The 7,146-nt window shown below is 47.7% G+C and overlaps 1 non-coding gene across 1 annotated transcript; it reads right to left on the bottom strand.

Annotated features, from left to right (window-relative positions):
* Positions 1 to 22: 22 nt before the first annotated feature.
* Positions 23 to 96, bottom strand: TRNAI-AAU. Its single transcript has one exon. It is a non-coding gene; the product is annotated as a tRNA-Ile (tRNA).
* Between the last annotated feature and the right edge of the window lie 7,050 nt (positions 97 to 7,146).

The following is a 7,146-nucleotide window of genomic DNA, read 5'->3' as shown; positions in this document are numbered from 1 at the left end:
AAAACGAAAAAGTTGTCGTCTGTGGCCCGTACGGGGATCGAACCCGCGACCTTGGCGTTATTAGCACCACGCTCTAACCAACTGAGCTAACCGGCCACCTGAGCACATGGCGCCGCCGGCTCACTTACCAGATATCCACGCCTGCGCTGCATGGAGCGGGCCGAGCGCCTCCCCGGCGGAGTCCGCTGCGCTGACTTCCACCCGGCGCCCGCCCGCCCGGGCTGCAGCTGTCCTCGTAGTCACCCCCGTGGGCCAGATAAAACAACTGAGGCCTTGGGGCCTTTAAGGAGAGGGGAGGAGACTTTTTAGAGCGAATTGGAGGCTTTCACCGGAAAAATGCAAGCTGCCCCTGAAACTTCTTAACTGGGGAGTAGGATTCTCCAATTCAGTGCTATTTTTATTCATCACTGCGAATCTCACAGCGTGGAAACTTCGTGTATCAAGAGCATTTGGCACTGCTAAATGCAGTTTGGAAAATGCAGAAAACCAGATAAAGGATCAAAGAATCCGAATTCCCCACCGCCCCGAAACAACGGCTAGTGGGGTCTTGGCATCCTTCCTGCCAATCTTTTTTCACTGGACGGTGTATTATATATATACGCAACCTTGTGAAAAAGAGTATAATTTTTATGTTGCTTTTTGTACTTAATATTCTATTACATGTATATTTCTAAGTGAATGAAAATGTCATTTTAAGTGGTTCCTCAAGGTTTCTTAACTAAGGCATAGTTTTTCCTCCTCCCTCCTTTTGGAAATGTCTGGAAATTGTCATTTTGCCCTCTTTTGTTAACTAGCACATGAATAAATCATGAAATAGCTGTGGAATGGGCAATGTGACAGCCACTGCAAAGGTGTAAGGTCTGTATGCCAAAAAAAAAAAAAACCCCACCCAGGAGAAAAGTGCTGCTGCTAAGTCGTTTCAGTCGTGTCCAACTCTGTGCGACCCCATAGACAGCAGCCCACTAGGCTCCCCCATCCCTGGGATTCTCCAGGCAAGAACGCTGGAGTGGGTTGCCATTTCCTTCTCCAATGCATGAAAGTGAAAAGTGAAAGTGAAGTCGCTCAGTCGTGTCCGACTCTTAGAGACCCCATGGACTGTAGCCTACCAGGCTCCTCCGTCCATGGGATTTTCCAGGCAAGAGCACTGGAGTGGGGTGCCATTGCCTTCTCCGGGAGAAAAGTGCTGGGAAGACAAAACTCAAAGACGTCCATTCCCCAGCCGTGATTCCCGGGGGTCTCTTGTTCTCTGAAAGGCCCTAACTGCCTGAGCTAATGCGCAGGTGCTCCAGGAGTGCAGAAAAGGAGCTCCAGCTTTTCACCTAGTCTACGCCTCTGGTCTGATCACTTCAAAAAACTGCTCCCACGGGAGATGGTTCATCAAGGTTCCCTGTTGCAAGCAACAGAAGCCAAGCCTAGTTTATCTTAACCAAACAGATTTAATTGAAAAGATGTGGGGAAATAGATGGGGAAACAGTGGACACAGTGTCAGACTTTATTTTTGGGGGCTTCATAATCACTGCAGATGGTGATTGCAGCCATGAAATTAAAAGACACTTACTTCTTGGAAGGAAAGTTATGACCAATGTAGACAGCATATTAAAAAGCAGACACATTGCCAACAAAGTTCCGTCTAGTCAAGGCTATGGTTTTTCCAGTGGTCATGTATGGATGTGAGAGTTGGACTGTGAAGAAAGCTGAGCGCCGAAGAATTGATGCTTTTGAACTGTGGTGTTGGAGAAGACTCTTGAGAGCCCCTTGGACTGCAAGGAGATCCAACCAGTCCATCCTAAGGGAAATCAGTCCTGAATATTCATTGGAAGGGCTGATGCTGAAGCTGAAGCTCCAATACTTTGGCCACCTCATGTGAAGAGTTGACTCATTGGAAAAGACCCTGATGCTGGGAGGGATTGGGGGCAGGAGAAGAAGGGGACGACAGAGGATGAGATGGCTGGATGGCATCACCGATTAGATGGACATGAGTTTGAGTAAACTCTGGGAGTTGGTGATGGACAGGGAGGCCTGGTGTGCTGCGATCCATGGGCTCGCAAAAAGTCGGACACCACTGAGCGACTGAACTGAACTGAAGTAGGGAGTTCCCCAGTGGTTAAGACTCTGAGCTGGCATTGCCAAGGCTCCAGGTTCGATCCCTGGTGGGGGAAATAAGATCTCATAAGCCTCCAGGTGCGGCCAAAATATAAATAAAATAAATATCATGAAAAGACACACAGGGAACCCAAAGCCCCTGCTCTGTGACAACCTAGAGGGGTAGGATGGGGAGGGAGGTTTAAGAGGAGGGGACATATGTATATCTATGGCCGATTCATGTTGATGTATGGCAGACACCATCACAATATAGTAATCATCCTCCAATTAAATAGAAGTAAAAAATACATATCATGAAAAGATGGGAAGTTGCTCACCTCACCAGCAGGGAAGGCTGGAGAACCAAGCGTGGACAAATAGCCACACAGTCAAAACATGCTCATTCAGCCTGGCCATGCCCTAAGCCCCAGGACTCAGCTGTGAGCAAAACAGACCTAATCTCTTCTTCACGGGGCTCAGAGCTGTGCTGCATCAGGGACCAAGAGACCCCGGGGACACATGGGTGGGGGGATGGACGACAATTTCCAGACATTTCTAAAAGGAGGGAGGAAGAAAAACTATGTCTTACTTAAGGCATAGACAAGTTTGGCAAAAACAGGTTTTAGAGTGCTTAGACAGGCTTAGGTGCTGTGCTGAGTGTATTAAACTGTGCTGCTAGTGGAGGCTTGATCGGACAAGTTCCTGGAGACTGGGACGCTTGACTGTGTTCTGAAGGACAAGGATAGATCGGTGTATGCCAAGGGGGTAGAGTGAGCTGCCTACAATGGCAGGCATCCTGCCCATTTTGCTTACAGGTGAATGTCCAGAGTCTAGCACCCTGTCTGAAATAATACATGTTTAATAAATAGGAGTCAGGTTATTACTGAACCAAACTTGGGTCCCCTCTCTTGTTCATTGCAAAGCCCATCTACTGCCCCCGGGTTATGGTGAAAGAAAGAGCGACATCTATTGAAGGAAGCTGAGCAAGGAGTCCAGCAGAGCTGGTGCTTGGAATACCCCAACTCCCCAGGGGGTTTCAGCAAAGCATTTTTAAAGGCCAGGTGAGGGAGGGGGCGTCACGGGGTATGTGATGAGCTCACACACAGTTCTCTGATTGGGTGGTGGTGGTAACAGGGTTATGATGCATGGTGTCACTGGGTTAACATTATCAATCCTTTAAGCACCAGTAGGTCTGGGGCTTCACACTCATGGTCATCAAGAAGTTAATTTCTTCCATTTGGTGGTGGTTGTTAGCACCTGTAAAACAACTCAGGATCTGTGCAACAGATACTTTTATCTAGGCGCTTCCAAGAGAAGCCAGAACAGAGGACGTGGGGGAGGGGATCCATCCTGGGAAGGCCCCAAAGAGTTCTCAGTTACAAGATGGATAAACGAACTAATTTCAAAGTTATCTTACACTTTAAAACAAAGTCAGATAAAGTTATTTCTCTGAGTTCAAACTGTCCTTTTCTGGCCCAGTCCTGATAGGGTTGCCAGATTTAGCAAATACTTCAGCATATGCACTACTGTCCTACGCACTATCTGGGGCATACTTATACTAAACCAGGGGCTTCCCAGGTGGTGCTAGTGGTAAAGAACCCACCTGGCCAATGCAGGAGACATAAGAAAAGCCAGTTCCATCCCTGGGTAGAGAAGATCTCCTGGAGGAGGGCAGGGCAGCCCAGCCTAGTATTCTAACCTGGAGAATTCCATGGACAGAGGAGCCTGGCGGGCTACAGTCCATGGGGTCGCAAAGAGTCGACAAGACTGAAGAAGATACTTAGCACACACACTAAACCAGTATTAGTTGTTGATCTGAAATTCAGTTTCAGCTGGGCATCCTGTGCTGTATCTGGCAACCCCACAGCCGGAGTAACAGCCGCTTGAAAGACCCACCTAACCTGCTGCTTTCCCCGCTTTCTTCTGCCACAGCCCTACACCCTCTTTCGTGGTTGTTCCAGCCACATTTCCCGAGCAGGAGAGGCGCTCCGGCCAGGGCCACCCAGGATTCAAGGTCGGGAGACGCAGTGACTAAGCACAGACGGCAGGGGGCACCCTAGACCGACGTAGTGAGCTGCGCACTTGGGTGCCTGGGCTCCTCGGAGTCCGGTGCTGGTGGAGGGCTGGGGCCTTTGCACAGCGCTCTTCTCCAAACCCCTCTGAACTTCTCCGGCCATTTCTCACCCCATCTTATAGGACTTCCTGGACAAACAAGTCCTAATTTTCAATCTTGGAGTTAGGAAAACATACATGGTCAGAATTAGACCCGTATAGTTACGTGGATTTTTAAACATCCAAGGGGGTGCTTTGTTGCATGCAACTATCTCAGATTTTAGTTGTTTGCTTTAAAATCAACTTGTAAAACTTGTCATTCTGTTTATAAATTGGAACCTTTGGTATGAAAATAAAGGCACCACTGTATTCGTTTCCTCTCAGTGTGTGTATTAGTCACTCAGTCCTGTCTGACTCTTTGTGACCCCGTGGACGGTAGCCCGCCAGGTTCCTCTGTCCATGGGATTCTCCAGGCAAGAATACTGGACTGGGTTGCCATCCCCTTCTCCAGCTCAGGGATTGAACTGGGGTCTCCTGCACTGAAGGCAGTTTCTTTGCCATCTGAGCCACCAGGGAAGTCCATTCGTTTCCTCAGGGTGCCATAATAAAATCCCACAAACCGGGTGATGAAAACAACACAATTATGCACTCACAGTTTTGGAGGCCACAAGTCTAAGGTCGAGGTGTCTTCAGGGCTGGTTCCCTCTGAAGGTTCTGAGGAAGAACCTGTTCCAGGCCTACTCCCACGCTCCTGGTGGTTTGCTGGCATTTGGATGCTCCCCGGCTTGCAGAAGCATCACTGATCTCTCCCTCCAACCTCACACTCATGGATCCCATGTTCCTAGAACAGCGCCAGGCACAGCACACATTCAACTTAGTATTTGTTAAATGAATGTCAAATTCATTGTGCTGAGCATTTTACAGCCTTTTCAATCTGGAAACGTGTCCTTTTGTCCTGGCAATTTTTTTTCTGTTTTGGCCATGCTGTGAGGTTTGTGGGATCTTAGTTCCCCAACCAGGGATTGAACCCATGATCCTGCAGTGGAATCTTAACCACTGGACCACCAGGGAAGTCCCCTTTTTACATTTTTCATTTTGACTTGGGGCCCTGGTGTGCAGAGACAAAGAGAGAGCAAAACACTTTCAACATTGAAGCTGAATTCTTGCCAGCTGATTCTGGGAAAAAAGGAAAGAAGGGAAGGAAAAAGAGGAGTGAAATGCTTCATTGTACAATATGTACTATGTCAAAGCTGTTAGACAATACAAAAGAAAAACAGACAAACAGAAGGGTTTTTCAGATGTTTCTTCTAATTTGCTACAACAAATAGGTTGATTCAAGGGACTTGTAAAATGTACTTCTTGAGAGTATGTGCATTCATTGGAGAGCTTTTATAAAGGTCCCTTTAGACACAGCAGCTGTAGAAGCACAGGGAGCTGGAAGCCAAAGACCCGGGTCAGAGCCCAGGGGACCACCAGTGAGTGGGTGATTTTGGTAAAGACCTTCCCCTCTCTGGATCCCCAGCAACAGGCCATATGACTTCTACAACCTGTCAGTCTGCCTGTTCAATTCCTCCCTATCAAGGATGAAGGTTTACGCTTGTTATTATTGTTGTTTAGTTGCTAAGTCGTGTCCAGCTGTGACTCGAACTATTCATGGGATTTCCCCAGACAAGAATACTGGAGTGGGTTGCCACTTCCTTCTCCACGAGAGTCTTCCTGACCTGGGGATCAAACCTGTGCCTCCCACTTGGCAGGTGTATTCTTTATCACCGAGTCACCTGGGAAGCCCAAGGTTTATCCTAGATGCTCAACAGTCATCGAAAATCGGCTTGCCCCTTATCACAGAGGATGACAGAGCAGGTGACAGCTGATGGTGTTTCTTGATTACTCAACAACCTTTATCGAACATTTGCTCTTGGCCAGGCCTATTTTAGGCCTGATGCAGAATCCAGCCTCCATACACTGACACCAAATTAAATTTTGGAGACAGAGTTTTGGGTGAAGTAGAAAAGAACGGGCTTCCCTGGTGTCTCAGGGAATCCACCTGCCAATGCAGGAGACATGGGTGCGATCCCTGGGCCGGGAAGATTCCCTGGAGGAGGGCATGGCAACCCATTTCAGTATTCTCACTTGGAGAATCCCATGGACAGAGGAGCCTGGCTGGCTATAGTCCATAGGGTCACAAAGAGTCAGACATGACTGAAGCAACTTGGTACGGACGCACTTACTGCTACACAACGAAGTGACTCAGTTACACACACACACACACACGATCTATTTCATATTCTTTTCCATTATGGCTTATCACAGGACACTGAACTTAGTTCCCCGTGCTATCCAGTAGGACCTTGTTGTTTATTCACTCCACATATGCGCATTTGGACCTGCTAGCTCCTCCATCCCCCCTTTGGCTTGAGGGCTCCTCCTTTGTCTCCACATCTCCTCCCTTCTCTAGTTGACAACTGTGTGAACCTGCTCCTTGGGACTCAGGGGAGGTCTTGGAGGCTGAATGAAGTCTATTTCCTACAAACAAGACACTTAAAGGGGGACATGGAAAGGTTTTTGTGCCCAGGAGTGCTACAGGGTCTTGCCTGGCTTCAGACTCTGGGCAGAAATCAAACAGTATACTCTAGAGAGACAGAGACATCGCATCTACTCTTCATTCTTTGCATCACTCTTTGCAGAGGGTATTTTTATCCTCATTGTTCAGAAATGAGGAAACACTGGCCCTGTAACTTGGCTAGAGTCACTCACTTGGTTCACTCTCCTACCACTTTAAGAATTTTTCTATTCTCTTCTTAGGAAAAGTTTTTTCACACTTAAAAAATCTATTGTGCCATGTGCTTTTTTGTTGGAAAAGTGGTTGGACTTCTCTTTAGCCTGACGTTGACTTGTTTTGCATCCACACTTGACCTGACCGCAACCTCATTCATAACTGCTTTGGTTAACTGCCATTCCTCATGTTCATTTGAATGGCTAATGTTCTTGCTCTTATTTCACATTCCTGCTCTT

The sequence above is a fragment of the Cervus canadensis genome, chromosome 17 (assembly GCF_019320065.1).
Source record: "Cervus canadensis isolate Bull #8, Minnesota chromosome 17, ASM1932006v1, whole genome shotgun sequence".
Classification (NCBI taxonomy): domain Eukaryota; kingdom Metazoa; phylum Chordata; class Mammalia; order Artiodactyla; family Cervidae; genus Cervus; species Cervus canadensis.
The sequence above is the reverse complement of the archived record's forward strand: the minus strand, read 5'-3'. Positions and strand labels throughout refer to the sequence as shown.